This window comes from Ovis canadensis, chromosome 19, assembly GCF_042477335.2.
Source record: "Ovis canadensis isolate MfBH-ARS-UI-01 breed Bighorn chromosome 19, ARS-UI_OviCan_v2, whole genome shotgun sequence".
NCBI classification, from domain to species: Eukaryota; Metazoa; Chordata; class Mammalia; order Artiodactyla; family Bovidae; genus Ovis; species Ovis canadensis.
The window spans coordinates 2,214,912-2,231,867 of NC_091263.1; positions in this window are offsets into that span (position 1 = coordinate 2,214,912).

Below are 16,956 nucleotides of genomic sequence, written 5' to 3' on the forward strand. Positions count from 1 at the left end.
TCCTTTGATCCACGAGGCGGACTGCGTGACACTGCTGCTACCGCTCTGGAGGAAAGCGCAAGTGCATGCCCGCATTCGAGACGAGGACTGACTCCCCTGTGGAGACTCCAGAAGTACCCCAAGATCCATGTCAGCACTGGAGAGGAATCCTCAGGTCCCGGCCCCGACTCCACACAAGGTCTTAGGCCCCGGCATCGACGGGAGAGGTATCCCGTGAGGCCCCCGAGGAACTCGCATGGGGACTGGCCTTTCCTGAGGCCACCAGAGCGGGTCCCTGAGGTCCCCGTCGTAAGTCGAGAGCACCTGCCGCAACTCGGGAAAATCCAGGAGGTTTTGCCCTCCAGGCGAGATGAGGCCCATTTCCGCTGAGGCTTCTCGAGGCTAATCACGTCTAACCACTGGAACTTCCAAAGGGTGCTTCACACCCTTGCTGCAACTCAAGAAGTTCCCCGACCTACCCGTCTCCACTCGAGAGGAAGCACGTGGTGTCCCGCACACATCCAGGGGAGCCACGTTTCCGCCTCCTAGCTCGAGATGAGGGATCCTTTCCCTGTTTCGTAGGGAAAGAATTCCCGGCTTTCCCGTCGCATCTCAAGAGGAGGCGCTCTCCACAGGAAAGGCGGGAGGAACTCCAGGGTCGTGCCACCATTCCAAGTGTCCCCCAGATGTGTCAGTCTATTCCAGAGGAACCTGTTTTCCCTGCACTGCCTTGACGTTCAAGCCGAGGATCCACTCCCACCACGTGTGCACGTGGGACAGCCCTGTGGGAAAGCCTCGTGGGAAAGCCTCGTGGGAAAGACTCGAGGGAAAACCATAGATCCTTTGATCCACGCGGCGGACTGCGTGACACTGCTGCTACCGCTTTGGAGGAAAGCGCAAGTGCATGCCCGCATTCGAGACGAGGACTGACTCCCCTGGGTAGACTCCAGAAATACCCCAAGATCCATGTCAGCACTGGAGAGGAATCCTCAGGTTCCGGCCCCGACTCCACACAAGGTCTTAGGCCCCGGCATCGACGGGAGAGTAATCCCGAGAGGCCCCCGAGGAATTCGCATGGGGACTGGCCTTTCCTGAGGCCACCAGAGCGGGTCCCTGAGGTCCCCGTCGTAAGTCGAGAGCACCTGCCCCAACTCGAGAAAATCCAGGAGGTTTTGCCCTCCAGGCGAGATGAGGCCCATTTCCGCTGAGGCTTCTCGAGGTGAATCATGTCTAACCACTGGAACTTCCAAAGGGTCCTTCACACCCTTGCTGCAACACAAGAAGTTCCCCGACATACCCGTCTCCACTCGAGAGGAAGCACGTGGGGTCCCGCACACATCCAGGGGAGCCCCGTTTCCGCCTCCTAGCTCGAGATGAGGGATCCTTTCCCTGTTTCGTAGGGAAAGAATTCCCGGCGTTCCCGTCGCATCTCAAGAGGAGGCGCTCTCCACAGGAAAGGCGAGAGGAACTCCAGGGTCGTGCCTCCATTCCAAGAGTCCCCCAGATGTGTCAGTCCATTCCAGAGGAACGTGTTTTCCCTGCACTGCCTTGACGTTCAAGCCGAGGATCCACTCCCACCACGTGTGCACGTGGGACAGCCCTGTGGGAAAGCCTCGTGGGAAAGCCTCGTGGGAAAGACTCGAGGGAAAACCATAGATCCTTTGATCCACGCGGCGGACTGCGTGACACTGCTGCTACCGCTCTGGAGGAAAGCGCAAGTGCATGCCCGCATTCGAGACGAGGACTGACTCCCCTAGGGAGACTCCAGAAGTACCCCAAGATCCATGTCAGCACTGGAGAGGAATCCTCAGGTTCCGGCCCCGACTCCACACAAGGTCTTAGGCCCCGGCATCGACGGGAGAGGGATCCCGAGAGGCCCCCGAGGAACTCGCATGGGGACTGGCCTTTCCTGAGGCCACCAGAGCGGGTCCCTGAGGTCCCCGTCGTAAGTCGAGAGCACCTGCCGCAACTCGAGAAAATCCAGGAGGTTTTGCCCTCCAGGCGAGATGAGGCCCATTTCCGCTGAGGCTTCTCGAGGCTAATCACGTCTAACCACTGGAACTTCCAAAGGGTCCTTCACACCCTTGCTGCAACTCAAGAAGTTCCCCGACATACCCGTCTCCACTCGAGAGGAAGCACGTGGGGTCCCGCACACATCCAGGTGAGCCCCGTTTCCGCCTCCTAGCTCGAGATGAGGGATCCTTTCCCTGTTTCGTAGGGAAAGAATTCCCGGCGTTCCCGTCGCATCTCAAGAGGAGGCGCTCACCACAGGAAAGCCGAGAGGAACTCCAGGGTCATGCCACTATTCCAAGAGACCCCCAGATGTGTCAGTTCATTCCAGAGGAACCTGTTTTCCCTGCACTGCCTTGACGTTCAAACCGAGGATCGACTCCCACCACGTGTGCACGTGGGACAGCCCTGTGGGAAAGCCTCGTGGGAAAGCCTCGTGGGAAAACTCGAGGGAAAACCATAGATCCTTTGATCCACGAGGCGGACTGCGTGACACTGCTGCTACCGCTCTGGAGGAAAGCGCAAGTGCATGCCCGCATTCGAGACGAGGACTGACTCCCCTGGGGAGACTCCAGAAGTACCCCAAGATCCATGTCAGCACTGGAGAGGAATCCTCAGATCCCGGCCCCGACTCCACACAAGGTCTTAGGCCCCGGTATCGACGGGAGAGGAATACCGAGAGGCCCCCGAGAACTCGCATGGGGACTGGCCTTTCCTGAGGTCACCAGAGCGGGTTCCTGAGGTCCCCGTCGTAAGTCGAGAGCACCTGCCACAACTCGAGAAAATCCAGGAGGTTTTGCCCTCCAGGCGAGATGAAGCCCATTTCCGCTGAGGCTTCACGAGGCTAATCACATCTAACCACTGGAACTTCCAAAAGGTCATTCACACCCTTGCTGCAACTCTAGAAGTTCCCCGACATACCCGTCTCCACTCGAGAGGATGCACGAGGGTCCCGCACACATCCAGGGTAGCCCCGTTTCCGCCTCCTAGCTCGAGATGAGGGATCCTTTCCCTGTTTCGGAGGGAAAGAATTCCCGGCGTTCCCGTCGCATCTCAAGAGGAGGCGCTCCCACAGGAAAGGCGAGAGGAACTCCAGGGTCGTGCCACCATCCCAAGAGACCCCATATGTGTCAGTCCATTCCAGAGGAACCTGTTTTCCCTGCACTGCCTTGACGTTCAAGCCGAGGATCCACTCCCACCACGTGTGCACGTGGGACAGCCCTGTGGGAAAGCCTCGTGGGAAAGCCTCGTGGGAAAGACTCGAGGGAAAACCATAGATCCTTTGATCCACGCGGCGGACTGCGTGACACTGCTGCTACCGCTTTGGAGGAAAGCGCAAGTGCATGCCCGCATTCGAGACGAGGACTGACCCCCCTGGGGAGACTCCAGAAGTACCCCAAGATCCATGTCAGCACTGGAGAGGAATCCTCAGGTTCCGGCCCCGACTCCACACAAGGTCTTAGGCCCCGGCATCGACGGGAGAGTAATCCCGAGAGGCCCCCGAGGAATTCGCATGGGGACTGGCCTTTCCTGAGGCCACCAGAGCGGGTCCCTGAGGTCCCCGTCGTAAGTCGAGAGCACCCGCCGCAACTCGAGAAAATCCAGGAGGTTTTGCCCTCCAGGCGAGATGAGGCCCATTTCCACTGAGGCTTCTCGAGGCGAATCATGTCTAACCACTGGAACTTCCAAAGGGTCCTTCACACCCTTGCTGCAACTCAAGAAGTTCCCCGACATACCCGTCTCCACTCGAGAGGAAGCACGTGGGGTCCCGCACACATCCAGGGGAGCCCCGTTTCCGCCTCCTAGCTCGAGATGAGGGATCCTTTCCCTGTTTCGTAGGGAAAGAATTCCCGGCGTTCCCGTCGCATCTCAAGAGGAGGCGCTCTCCACAGGAAAGGCGAGAGGAACTCCAGGGTCGTGCCACCATTCCAAGAGTCCCCCAGATGTGTCAGTCCATTCCAGAGGAACCTGTTTTCCCTGCACTGCCTTGACGTTCAAGCCGAGGATCCACTTCCACCACGTGTGCACGTGGGACAGCCCTGTGGGAAAGCCTCGTGGGAAAGCCTCGTGGGAAAGACTCGAGGGAAAACCATAGATCCTTTGATCCACGCGGCGGACTGCGTGACACTGCTGCTACCGCTCTGGAGGAAAGCGCAAGTGCATGCCCGCATTCGAGACGAGGACTGACTCCCCTGGGGAGACTCCAGAAATACCCCAAGATCCATGTCAGCACTGGAGAGGAATCCTCAGGTTCCGGCCCCGACTCCACACAAGGTCTTAGGCCCCGGCATCGACGGGAGAGGGATCCCGTGAGGCCCCCGAGGAACTCGCATGGGGACTGGCCTTTCCTGAGGCCACCAGAGCGGGTCCCTGAGGTCCCCGTCGTAAGTCGAGAGCACCTGCCGCAACTCGAGAAAATCCAGGAGGTTTTGCCCTCCAGGCGAGATGAGGCCCATTTCCACTGAGGCTTCTCGAGGCTAATCACGTCTAACCACTGGAACTTCCAAAGGGTCCTTCACACCCTTGCTGCAACTCAAGAAGTTCCCCGACATACCCGTCTCCACTCGAGAGGAAGCACGTGGGGTCCCGCACACATCCAGGGGAGCCCCGCTTCCGCCTCCTAGCTCGAGATGAGGGATCCTTTCCCTGTTTCGTAGGGAAAGAATTCCCGGGGTTCCCGTCGCATCTCAAGAGGAGGCGCTCTCCACAGGAAAGGCGAGAGGAACTCCAGGGTCGTGCCACCATTCCAAGAGTCCCCCAGATGTGTCAGTCCATTCCAGAGGAACCTGTTTTCCCTGCACTGCCTTGACGTTCAAGCCGAGGATCCACTCCCACCACGTGTGCACGTGGGACAGCCCTGTGGGAAAGCCTCGTGGGAAAGCCTCGTGGGAAAACTCGAGGGAAAACCATAGATCCTTTGATCCACGCGGCGGACTGCGTGACACTGCTGCTACCGCTCTGGAGGAAAGCGCAAGTGCATGCCCGCATTCGAGACGAGGACTGACTCCCCTGGGGAGACTCCAGAAGTACCCCAAGATCCATGTCAGCACTGGAGAGGAATCCTCAGTTTCCGGCCCCGACTCCACACAAGGTCTTAGGCCCCGGCATCGACGGGAGAGTAATCCCGAGAGGCCCCCGAGGAATTCGCATGGGGACTGGCCTTTCCTGAGGCCACCAGAGCGGGTCCCTGAGGTCCCCGTCGTAAGTCGAGAGCACCTGCCGTAACTCGAGAAAATCCAGGAGGTTTTGCCCTCCAGGCGAGATGAGGCCCATTTCCGCTGAGGTTTCTCGAGGCTAATCACGTCTAAACACTGGAACTTCCAAAGGGTCCTTCACACCCTTGCTGCAACTCAAGAAGTTCCCCGACATACCCGTCTCCACTCTAGAGGAAGCACGTGGGGTCGCGCACACATCCAGGGGAGCCCCGTTTCCGCCTCCTAGCTCGAGATGAGGGATCCTTTCCCTGTTTCGTAGGGAAAGAATGCCCGGCTTTCCCGTCGCATCTCAAGAGGAGGCGCTCTCCACAGGAAAGGCGAGAGGAACTCCAGGGTCGTGCCACCATTCCAAGAGTCCCCCAGATGTGTCAGTCCATTCCAGAGGAACCTGTTTTCCCTGCACTGCCTTGACGTTCAAGCCGAGGATCCACTCCCACCACGTGTGCACGTGGGACAGCCCTGTGGGAAAGCCTCGTGGGAAAGCCTCGTGGGAAAGACTCGAGGGAAAACCATAGATCCTTTGATCCACGCGGCGGACTGCGTGACACTGCTGCTACCGTTCTGGAGGAAAGCGCAAGTGCATGCCCGCATTCGAGACGAGGACTGACTCCCCTGGGGAGACTCCAGAAGTACCCCAAGATCCATGTCAGTTCTGGAGAGGAATCCTCAGGTTCCGGCCCCGACTCCACACAAGGTCTTAGGCCCCGGCATCGACGGGAGAGGAATCCCAAGAGGCCCCCGAGGAACTCGCATGGGGACTGGCCTTTCCTGAGGCCACCAGAGCGGGTCCCTGAGGTCCCCGTCGTAAGTCGAGAGCACCTGCCGCAACTCGGGAAAATCCAGGAGGTTTTGCCCTCCAGGCGAGTAGAGGCCCATTTCCGCTGAGGCTTCTCGAGGCTAATCACGTCAAACCACTGGAACTTCCAAAGGGTCCTTCACACCCTTGCTGCAACTCAAGAAGTTCCCCGACATACCCGTCTCCACTCGAGAGGAAGCACGTGGGGTCCCGCACACATCCAGGGGAGCCCCGTTTCCGCCTCCTAGCTCGAGATGAGGGATCCTTTCCCTGTTTCGTAGGGAAAGAATTCCCGGCGTTCCCGTCGCATCTCAAGAGGAGGCGCTCTCCACAGGAAAGGCGAGAGGAACTCCAGGGTCGTGCCACCATTCCAAGAGTCCCCCAGATGTGTCAGTCCATTCCAGAGGAACCTGTTTTCCCTGCACTGCCTTGACGTTCAAGCCGAGGATCGACTCCCACCACGTGTGCACGTGGGACAGCCCTGTGGGAAAGCCTCGTGGGAAAGCCTCGTGGGAAAGACTCGAGGGAAAACCATAGATCCTTTGATCCACGCGGCGGACTGCGTGACACTGCTGCTACCGCTCTGGAGGAAAGCGCAAGTGCATGCCCGCATTCGAGACGAGGACTGACTCCCCTGGGGAGACTCCAGAAGTACCCCAAGATCCATGTCAGCACGGGAGAGGAATCCTCAGGTTCCGGCCCCGACTCCACACAAGGTCTTAGGCCCCGGCATCGACGGGAGAGGAATCCCAAGAGGCCCCCTAGGAACTCGCATGGGGACTGGCCTTTCCTGAGGCCACCAGAGCGGGTCCCTGAGGTCCCCGTCGTAAGTCGAGAGCACCTGCCGCAACTCGGGAAAATCCAGGAGGTTTTGCCCTCCAGGCGAGATGAGGCCCATTTCTGCTGAGGCTTCTCGAGGCTAATCACGTCTAACCACTGGAACTTCCAAAGGGTGCTTCACACCCTTGCTGCAACTCAAGAAGTTCCCCGACCTACCCGTCTCCACTCGAGAGGAAGCACGTGGTGTCCCGCACACATCCAGGGGAGCCCCGTTTCCGCCTCCTAGCTCGAGATGAGGGATCCTTTCCCTGTTTCGTAGGGAAAGAATTCCCGGCTTTCCCGTCGCATCTCAAGAGGAGGCGCTCTCCACAGGAAAGGCGAGAGGAACTCCAGGGTCGTGCCACCATTCCAAGTGTCCCCCAGATGTGTCAGTCTATTCCAGAGGAACCTGTTTTCCCTGCACTGCCTTGACATTCAAGCCGAGGATCCACTCCCACTACGTGTGCACGTGGGACAGCCCTGTGGGAAAGCCTCGTGGGAAAGCCTCGTGGGAAAGACTCGAGGGAAAAGCATAGATCCTTTGATCCACGCGGCGGACTGCGTGACACTGCTGCTACCGCTTTGGAGGAAAGCGCAAGTGCATGCCCGCATTCGAGACGAGGACTGACTCCCCTGGGTAGACTCCAGAAATACCCCAAGATCCATGTCAGCACTGGAGAGGAATCCTCAGGTTCCGGACCCGACTCCACACAAGGTCTTAGGCCCCGGCATCGACGGGAGAGTAATCCCGAGAGGCCCCCGAGGAATTCGCATGGGGACTGGCCTTTCCTGAGGCCACCAGAGCGGGTCCCTGAGGTCCCCGTCGTAAGTCGAGAGCACCTGCCCCAACTCGAGAAAATCCAGGAGGTTTTGCCCTCCAGGCGAGATGAGGCCCATTTCCGCTGAGGCTTCTCGAGGTGAATCATGTCTAACCACTGGAACTTCCAAAGGGTCCTTCACACCCTTGCTGCAACTCAAGAAGTTCCCCGACATACCCGTCTCCACTCGAGAGGAAGCACGTGGGGTCCCGCACACATCCAGGGGAGCCCCGTTTCCGCCTCCTAGCTCGAGATGAGGGATCCTTTCCCTGTTTGGTAGGGAAAGAATTCCCGGCGTTCCCGTCGCATCTCAAGAGGAGGCGCTCTCCACAGGAAAGGCGAGAGGAACTCCAGGGTCGTGCCACCATTCCAAGAGTCCCCCAGATGTGTCAGTCCATTCCAGAGGAACCTGTTTTCCCTGCACTGCCTTGACGTTCAAGCCGAGGATCGACTCCCACCACGTGTGCACGTGGGACAGCCCTGTGGGAAAGCCTCGTGGGAAAGCCTCGTGGGAAAGACTCGAGGGAAAACCATAGATCCTTTGATCCACGCGGCGGACTGCGTGACACTGCTGCTACCGCTCTGGAGGAAAGCGCAAGTGCATGCCCGCATTCGAGACGAGGACTGACTCCCCTCGGGAGACTCCAGAAGTACCCCAAGATCCATGTCAGCACTGGAGAGGAATCCTCAGGTTCCGGCCCCGACTCCACACAAGGTCTTAGGCCCCGGCATCGACGGGAGAGGGATCCCGAGAGGCCCCCGAGGAACTCGCATGGGGACTGGCCTTTCCTGAGGCCACCAGAGCGGGTCCCTGAGGTCCCCGTCGTAAGTCGAGAGCACCTGCCGCAACTCGAGAAAATCCAGGAAGTTTTGCCCTCCAGGCGAGATGAGGCCCATTTCCGCTGAGGCTTCTCGAGGCTAATCACGTCTAACCACTGGAACTTCCAAAGGGTCCTTCACACCCTTGCTGCAACTCAAGAAGTTCCCCGACATACCCGTCTCCACTCGAGAGGAAGCACGTGGGGTCCCGCACACATCCAGGTGAGCCCCGTTTCCGCCTCCTAGCTCGAGATGAGGGATCCTTTCCCTGTTTCGTAGGGAAAGAATTCCCGGCATTCCCATCGCATCTCAAGAGGAGGCGCTCTCCACAGGAAAGCCGAGAGGAACTCCAGGGTCATGCCACCATTCCAAGAGTCCCCCAGATGTGTCAGTCCATTCCAGAGGAACCTGTTTTCCCTGCACTGCCTTGACGTTCAAGCCGAGGATCGACTCCCACCACGTGTGCACGTGGGACAGCCCTGTGGGAAAGCCTCGTGGGAAAGCCTCGTGGGAAAACTCGAGGGAAAACCATAGATCCTTTGATCCACGCGGCGGACTGCGTGACACTGATGCTACCGCTCTGGAGGAAAGCGCAAGTGCATGCCCGCATTCGAGACGAGGACTGACTCCCCTGGGGAGACTCCAGACGTACCCCAAGATCCATGTCAGCAATGGAGAGGAATCCTCAGTTTCCGGCCCCGACTCCACACAAGGTCTTAGGCCCCGGCATCGACGGGAGAGTAATCCCGAGAGGCCCCCGAGGAATTCGCATGGGGACTGGCCTTTCCTGAGGCCACCAGAGCGGGTCCCTGAGGTCCCCGTCGTAAGTCGAGAGCACCTGCCGTAACTCGAGAAAATCCAGGAGGTTTTGCCCTCCAGGCGAGATGAGGCCCATTTCCGCTGAGGCTTCTCGAGGCTAATCACGTCTAACCACTGGAACTTCCAAAGGGTCCTTCACACCCTTGCTGCAACTCAAGAAGTTCCCCGACATACCCGTCTCCACTCGGGAGGAAGCACGTGGGGTCCCGCACACATCCAGGGGAGCCCCGTTTCCGCCTCCTAGCTCGAGATGAGGGATCCTTTCCCTGTTTCGTAGGGAAAGAATTCCCGGCGTTCCCGTCGCATCTCAAGAGGAGGCGCTCTCCACAGGAAAGGCGAGAGGACTCCAGCGTCGTGCCACCATTCAAAGAGTCTCCCAGATATGTCAGTCCATTCCAGAGGACATGTTTTCCCTGCACTGCCTTGACGTTCAAGCCGAGGATCGAGTCCCACCACGTGTGCACGTGGGACAGCCCTGTGGAAAGCCTCGTGGGAAAGCCTCGTGGGAAAGACTCGAGGGAAAACCATAGATCCTTTGATCCACGAGGCGGACTGCGTGACACTGCTGCTACCGCTCTGGAGGAAAGCGCAAGTGCATGCCCGCATTCGAGACGAGGACTGACTCCCCTGGGGAGACTCCAGAAGTACCCTAAGATCCATGTCAGCACTGGAGAGGAATCCTCAGGTTCCGGCCCCGACTCCACACAAGGTCTTAGGCCCCGGCATCGACGGGAGAGGTATCCCGAGAGGCCCCCGAGGAACTCGCATGGGGACTGGCCTTTCCTGAGGCCACCAGAGCGGGTCCCTGAGGTCCCCGTCGTAACTCGAGAGCACCTGCCGCAACTCGAGAAAATCCAGGAGGTTTTGCCCTCCAGGCGAGATGAGGCCCATTTCCGCTGAGGCTTCTCGAGGTGAATCATGTCTAACCACTGGAACTTCCAAAGGGTCCTTCACACCCTTGCTGCAACTCAAGAAGTTCCCCGACATACCCGTCTCCACTCGAGAGGAAGCACGTGGGGTCCCGCACACATCCAGGGGAGCCCCGTTTCCGCCTCCTAGCTCGAGATGAGGGATCCTTTCCCTGTTTCGTAGGGAAAGAATTCCCGGCGTTCCCGTCGCATCTCAAGAGGAGGCGCTCTCCACAGGAAAGGCGAGAGGACTCCAGCGTCGTGCCACCATTCAAAGAGTCTCCCAGATATGTCAGTCCATTCCAGAGGACATGTTTTCCCTGCACTGCCTTGACGTTCAAGCCGAGGATCGAGTCCCACCACGTGTGCACGTGGGACAGCCCTGTGGAAAGCCTCGTTGGAAAGCCTCGTGGGAAAGACTCGAGGGAAAACCATAGATCCTTTGATCCACGAGGCGGACTGCGTGACACTGCTGCTACCGCTCTGGAGGAAAGCGCAAGTGCATGCCCGCATTCGAGACGAGGACTGACTCCCCTGGGGAGACTCCAGAAGTACCCCAAGATCCATGTCAGCACTGGAGAGGAATCCTCAGGTCCCGGCCCCGACTCCACACAAGGTCTTAGGCCCCGGTATCGACGGGAGAGGAATACCGAGAGGCCCCCGAGGAACTCGCATGGGGACTGGCCTTTCCTGAGGTCACCAGAGCGGGTCCCTGAGGTCCCCGTCGTAAGTCGAGAGCACCTGCCACAACTCGAGAAAATCCAGGAGATTTTGCCCTCCAGGCGAGATGAAGCCCATTTCCGCTGAGGCTTCACGAGGCTAATCACATCTAACCACTGGAACTTCCAAAAGGTCCTTCACAACTTGCTGCAACTCTAGAAGTTCCCCGACATACCCGTCTCCACTCGAGAGGAAGCACGAGGGTCCCGCACACATCCAGGGTAGCCCCGTTTCCACCTCCTAGCTCGAGATGAGGGATCCTTTCCCTGTTTCGGAGGGAAAGAATTCCCGGCGTTCCCGTCGCATCTCAAGAGGAGGCGCTCCCACAGGAAAGGCGAGAGGAACTCCAGGGTCGTGCCACCATCCCAAGAGACCCCATATGTGTCAGTCCATTCCAGAGGAACCTGTTTTCCCTGCACTGCCTTGACGTTCAAGCCGAGGATCGACTCCCACCACGTGTGCTCGTGGGACAGCCCTGTGGGAAAGCCTCGTGGGAAAGACTCGTGGGAAAGACTCGAGGGAAAACCATAGATCCTTTGATCCACGCGGCGGACTGCGTTACACTGCTGCTACCGCTCTGGAGGAAAGCGCAACTGCATGCCCGCATTCGAGACGAGGACTGACTCCCCTGGGGAGACTTCAGAAGTACCCCAAGATCCATGTCAGCACTGGAGAGGAAACCTCAGGTTCCGGCCCCGACTCCACACAAGGTCTTAGGCCCCGGCATCGACGGGAGAGGTATCCCGAGAGGCCCCCGAGGAACTCGCATGGGGACTGGCCTTTCCTGAGGCCACCAGAGCGGGTCCCTGAGGTCCCCGTCGTAAGTCGAGAGCACCTGCCGCAACTCGGGAAAATCCAGGAGGTTTTGCCCTCCAGGCGAGATGAGGCCCATTTCCGCTGAGGCTTCTCGAGGCTAATCACGTCTAACCACTGGAACTTCCAAAGGGTGCTTCACACCCTTGCTGCAACTCAAGAAGTTCCCCGACATACCCGTCTCCACTCGAGAGGAAGCACATGGTGTCCCGCACACATCCAGGGGAGCCCCGTTTCCGCCTCCTAGCTCGAGATGAGGGATCCTTTCCCTGTTTCGAAGGGAAAGAATTCCCGGCGTTCCCGTCGCATCTCAAGAGGAGGCGCTCTCTACAGGAAAGGCGAGAGGAATTCCAGGGTCGTGCCACCATTCCAAGAGTCCCCCAGATGTGTCAGTCCATTCCAGAGGAACCTGTTTTCCCTGCACTGCCTTGACGTTCAAGCCGAGGATCGACTCCCACCACGTGTGCACGTGGGACAGCCCTGTGGGAAAGCCTCGTGGGAAAGCCTCGTGGGAAAGACTCGAGGGAAAACCATAGATCCTTTGATCCACGCGGCGGACTGCGTGACACTGCTGCTACCGCTCTGGAGGAAAGCGCAAGTGCATGCCCGCATTCGAGACGAGGACTGACTCCCCTGGGGAGACTCCAGAAGTACCCCAAGATCCATGTCTGCACTGGAGAGGAATCCTCAGGTTCCGGCCCCGACTCCACACAAGGTCTTAGGCCCCGGCATCGACGGGAGAGTAATCCCGAGAGGCCCCCGAGGAATTCGCATGGGGACTGGTCTTTCCTGAGGCCACCAGAGCGGGTCCCTGAGGTCCCCGTCGTAAGTCGAGAGCACCTGCCGCAACTCGAGAAAATCCAGGAGGTTTTGCCCTCCAGGCTAGATGAGGCCCATTTCCGCTGAGGCTTCTCGAGGCGAATCACGTCTAACTACTGGAACTTCCAAAGGGTCCTTCACACCCTTGCTGCAACTCAAGAAGTTCCCCGACATACCCGTCTCCACTCGAGAGGAAGCACGTGGGGTCCCGCACACATCCAGGGGAGCCCCGTTTCCGCCTCCTAGCTCGAGATGAGGGATCCTTTCCCTGTTTCGTAGGGAAAGAATTCCCGGCATTCCCGTCGCATCTCAAGAGGAGGCGCTCTCCACAGGAAAGGCGAGAGGAACTCCAGGGTCGTGCCACCATTCCAAGAGTCCCCCAGATGTGTCAGTCCATTCCAGAGGAACCTGTTTTCCCTGCACTGCCTTGACGTTCAAGCCGAGGATCGACTCCCACCACGTGTGCACGTGGGACAGCCCTGTGGGAAAGCCTCGTGGGAAAGCCTCGTGGGAAAGACTCGAGGGAAAACCATAGATCCTTTGATCCACGCCGCGGACTGCGTGACACTGCTGCTACCGCTCTGGAGGAAAGCGCAAGTGCATGCCCGCATTCGAGACGAGGACTGACTCCCCTGGGGAGACTCCAGAAGTACCCCAAGATCCATGTCAGCACTGGAGAGGAATCCTCAGGTTCCGGCCCCGACTCCACACAAGGTCTTAGGCCCCGGCATCGACGGGAGAGGTATCCCGAGAGGCCCCCGAGGAACTCGCATGGGGACTGGCCTTTCCTGAGGCCACCAGAGCGGGTCCCTGAGGTCCCCGTCGTAAGTCGAGAGCACCTGCCGCAACTCGAGAAAATCCAGGAGGTTTTGCCCTCCAGGCGAGATGAGGCCCATTTCCGCTGAGGCTTCTCGAGGTGAATCACGTCTAACCACTGGAACTTCCAAAGGGTCCTTCACACCCTTGCTGCAACTCAAGAAGTTCCCCGACATACCCGTCTCCACTCGGGAGGAAGCACCTGGGGTCCCGCACACATCCAGGGGAGCCCCGTTTCCGCCTCCTAGCTCGAGATGAGGGATCCTTTCCCTGTTTCGTAGGGAAAGAATTCCCGGCGTTCCCGTCGCATCTCAAGAGGAGGCGCTCTCCACAGGAAAGGCGAGAGGAACTCCAGGGTCGTGCCACCATTCCAAGAGTCCCCCAGATGTGTCAGTCCATTCCAGAGGAACCTGTTTTCCCTGCACTGCCTTGACGTTCAAGCCGAGGATCGACTCCCACCACGTGTGCACGTGGGACAGCCCTGTGGGAAAGCCTCGTGGGAAAGCCTCGTGGGAAAGACTCGAGGGAAAACCATAGATCCTTTGATCCACGCGGCGGACTGCGTGACACTGCTGCTACCGCTCTGGAGGAAAGCGCAAGTGCATGCCCGCATTCGAGACGAGGACTGACTCCCCTGGGGAGACTCCAGAAGTACCCCAAGATCCATGTCAGCACTGGAGAGGAATCCTCAGGTTCCGGCCCCGACTCCACACAAGGTCTTAGGCCCCGGCATCGACGGGAGAGGTATCCCGAGAGGCCCCCGAGGAACTCGCATGGGGACTGGCCTTTCCTGAGGCCACCAGAGCGGGTCCCTGAGGTCCCCGTCGTAACTCGAGAGCACCTGCCGCAACTCGAGAAAATCCAGGAGGTTTTGCCCTCCAGGCGAGATGAGGCCCATTTCCGCTGAGGCTTCTCGAGGTGAATCATGTCTAACCACTGGAACTTCCAAAGGGTCCTTCACACCCTTGCTGCAACTCAAGAAGTTCCCCGACATACCCGTCTCCACTCGAGAGGAAGCACGTGGTGTCCCGCACACATCCAGGGGAGCCCCGTTTCCGCCTCCTAGCTCGAGATGAGGGATCCTTTCCCTGTTTCGTAGGGAAAGAATTCCCGGCGTTCCCGTCGCATCTCAAGAGGAGGCGCTCTCCACAGGAAAGGCGAGAGGAACTCCAGGGTCGTGCCACCATTCCAAGAGTCCCCCAGATGTGTCAGTCCATTCCAGAGGAACCTGTTTTCCCTGCACTGCCTTGACGTTCAAGCCGAGGATCCACTCCCACCACGTGTGCACGTGGGACAGCCCTGTGGGAAAGCCTCGTGGGAAAGCCTCGTGGGAAAGACTCGAGGGAAAACCATAGATCCTTTGATCCACGCGGCGGACTGCGTGACACTGCTGCTACCGCTCTGGAGGAAAGCGCAAGTGCATGCCCGCATTCGAGACGAGGACTGACTCCCCTGGGGAGACTCCAGAAGTACCCTAAGATCCATGTCAGCACTGGAGAGGAATCCTCAGGTTCCGGCCCCGACTCCACACAAGGTCTTAGGCCCCGGCATCGACGGGAGAGGTATCCCGAGAGGCCCCCGAGGAACTCGCATGGGGACTGGCCTTTCCTGAGGCCACCAGAGCGGGTCCCTGAGGTCCCCGTCGTAACTCGAGAGCACCTGCCGCAACTCGAGAAAATCCAGGAGGTTTTGCCCTCCAGGCGAGATGAGGCCCATTTCCGCTGAGGCTTCTCGAGGTGAATCATGTCTAACCACTGGAACTTCCAAAGGGTCCTTCACACCCTTGCTGCAACTCAAGAAGTTCCCCGACATACCCGTCTCCACTCGAGAGGAAGCACGTGGGGTCCCGCACACATCCAGGGGAGCCCCGTTTCCGCCTCCTAGCTCGAGATGAGGGATCCTTTCCCTGTTTCGTAGGGAAAGAATTCCCGGCGTTCCCGTCGCATCTCAAGAGGAGGCGCTCTCCACAGGAAAGGCGAGAGGACTCCAGCGTCGTGCCACCATTCAAAGAGTCTCCCAGATATGTCAGTCCATTCCAGAGGACATGTTTTCCCTGCACTGCCTTGACGTTCAAGCCGAGGATCGAGTCCCACCACGTGTGCACGTGGGACAGCCCTGTGGAAAGCCTCGTTGGAAAGCCTCGTGGGAAAGACTCGAGGGAAAACCATAGATCCTTTGATCCACGAGGCGGACTGCGTGACACTGCTGCTACCGCTCTGGAGGAAAGCGCAAGTGCATGCCCGCATTCGAGACGAGGACTGACTCCCCTGGGGAGACTCCAGAAGTACCCCAAGATCCATGTCAGCACTGGAGAGGAATCCTCAGGTCCCGGCCCCGACTCCACACAAGGTCTTAGGCCCCGGTATCGACGGGAGAGGAATACCGAGAGGCCCCCGAGGAACTCGCATGGGGACTGGCCTTTCCTGAGGTCACCAGAGCGGGTCCCTGAGGTCCCCGTCGTAAGTCGAGAGCACCTGCCACAACTCGAGAAAATCCAGGAGATTTTGCCCTCCAGGCGAGATGAAGCCCATTTCCGCTGAGGCTTCACGAGGCTAATCACATCTAACCACTGGAACTTCCAAAAGGTCCTTCACAACTTGCTGCAACTCTAGAAGTTCCCCGACATACCCGTCTCCACTCGAGAGGAAGCACGAGGGTCCCGCACACATCCAGGGTAGCCCCGTTTCCACCTCCTAGCTCGAGATGAGGGATCCTTTCCCTGTTTCGGAGGGAAAGAATTCCCGGCGTTCCCGTCGCATCTCAAGAGGAGGCGCTCCCACAGGAAAGGCGAGAGGAACTCCAGGGTCGTGCCACCATCCCAAGAGACCCCATATGTGTCAGTCCATTCCAGAGGAACCTGTTTTCCCTGCACTGCCTTGACGTTCAAGCCGAGGATCGACTCCCACCACGTGTGCTCGTGGGACAGCCCTGTGGGAAAGCCTCGTGGGAAAGCCTCGTGGGAAAGACTCGAGGGAAAACCATAGATCCTTTGATCCACGCGGCGGACTGCGTTACACTGCTGCTACCGCTCTGGAGGAAAGCGCAACTGCATGCCCGCATTCGAGACGAGGACTGACTCCCCTGGGGAGACTTCAGAAGTACCCCAAGATCCATGTCAGCACTGGAGAGGAAACCTCAGGTTCCGGCCCCGACTCCACACAAGGTCTTAGGCCCCGGCATCGACGGGAGAGGTATCCCGAGAGGCCCCCGAGGAACTCGCATGGGGACTGGCCTTTCCTGAGGCCACCAGAGCGGGTCCCTGAGGTCCCCGTCGTAAGTCGAGAGCACCTGCCGCAACTCGGGAAAATCCAGGAGGTTTTGCCCTCCAGGCGAGATGAGGCCCATTTCCGCTGAGGCTTCTCGAGGCTAATCACGTCTAACCACTGGAACTTCCAAAGGGTGCTTCACACCCTTGCTGCAACTCAAGAAGTTCCCCGACATACCCGTCTCCACTCGAGAGGAAGCACATGGTGTCCCGCACACATCCAGGGGAGCCCCGTTTCCGCCTCCTAGCTCGAGATGAGGGATCCTTTCCCTGTTTCGAAGGGAAAGAATTCCCGGCGTTCCCGTCGCATCTCAAGAGGAGGCGCTCTCTACAGGAAAGG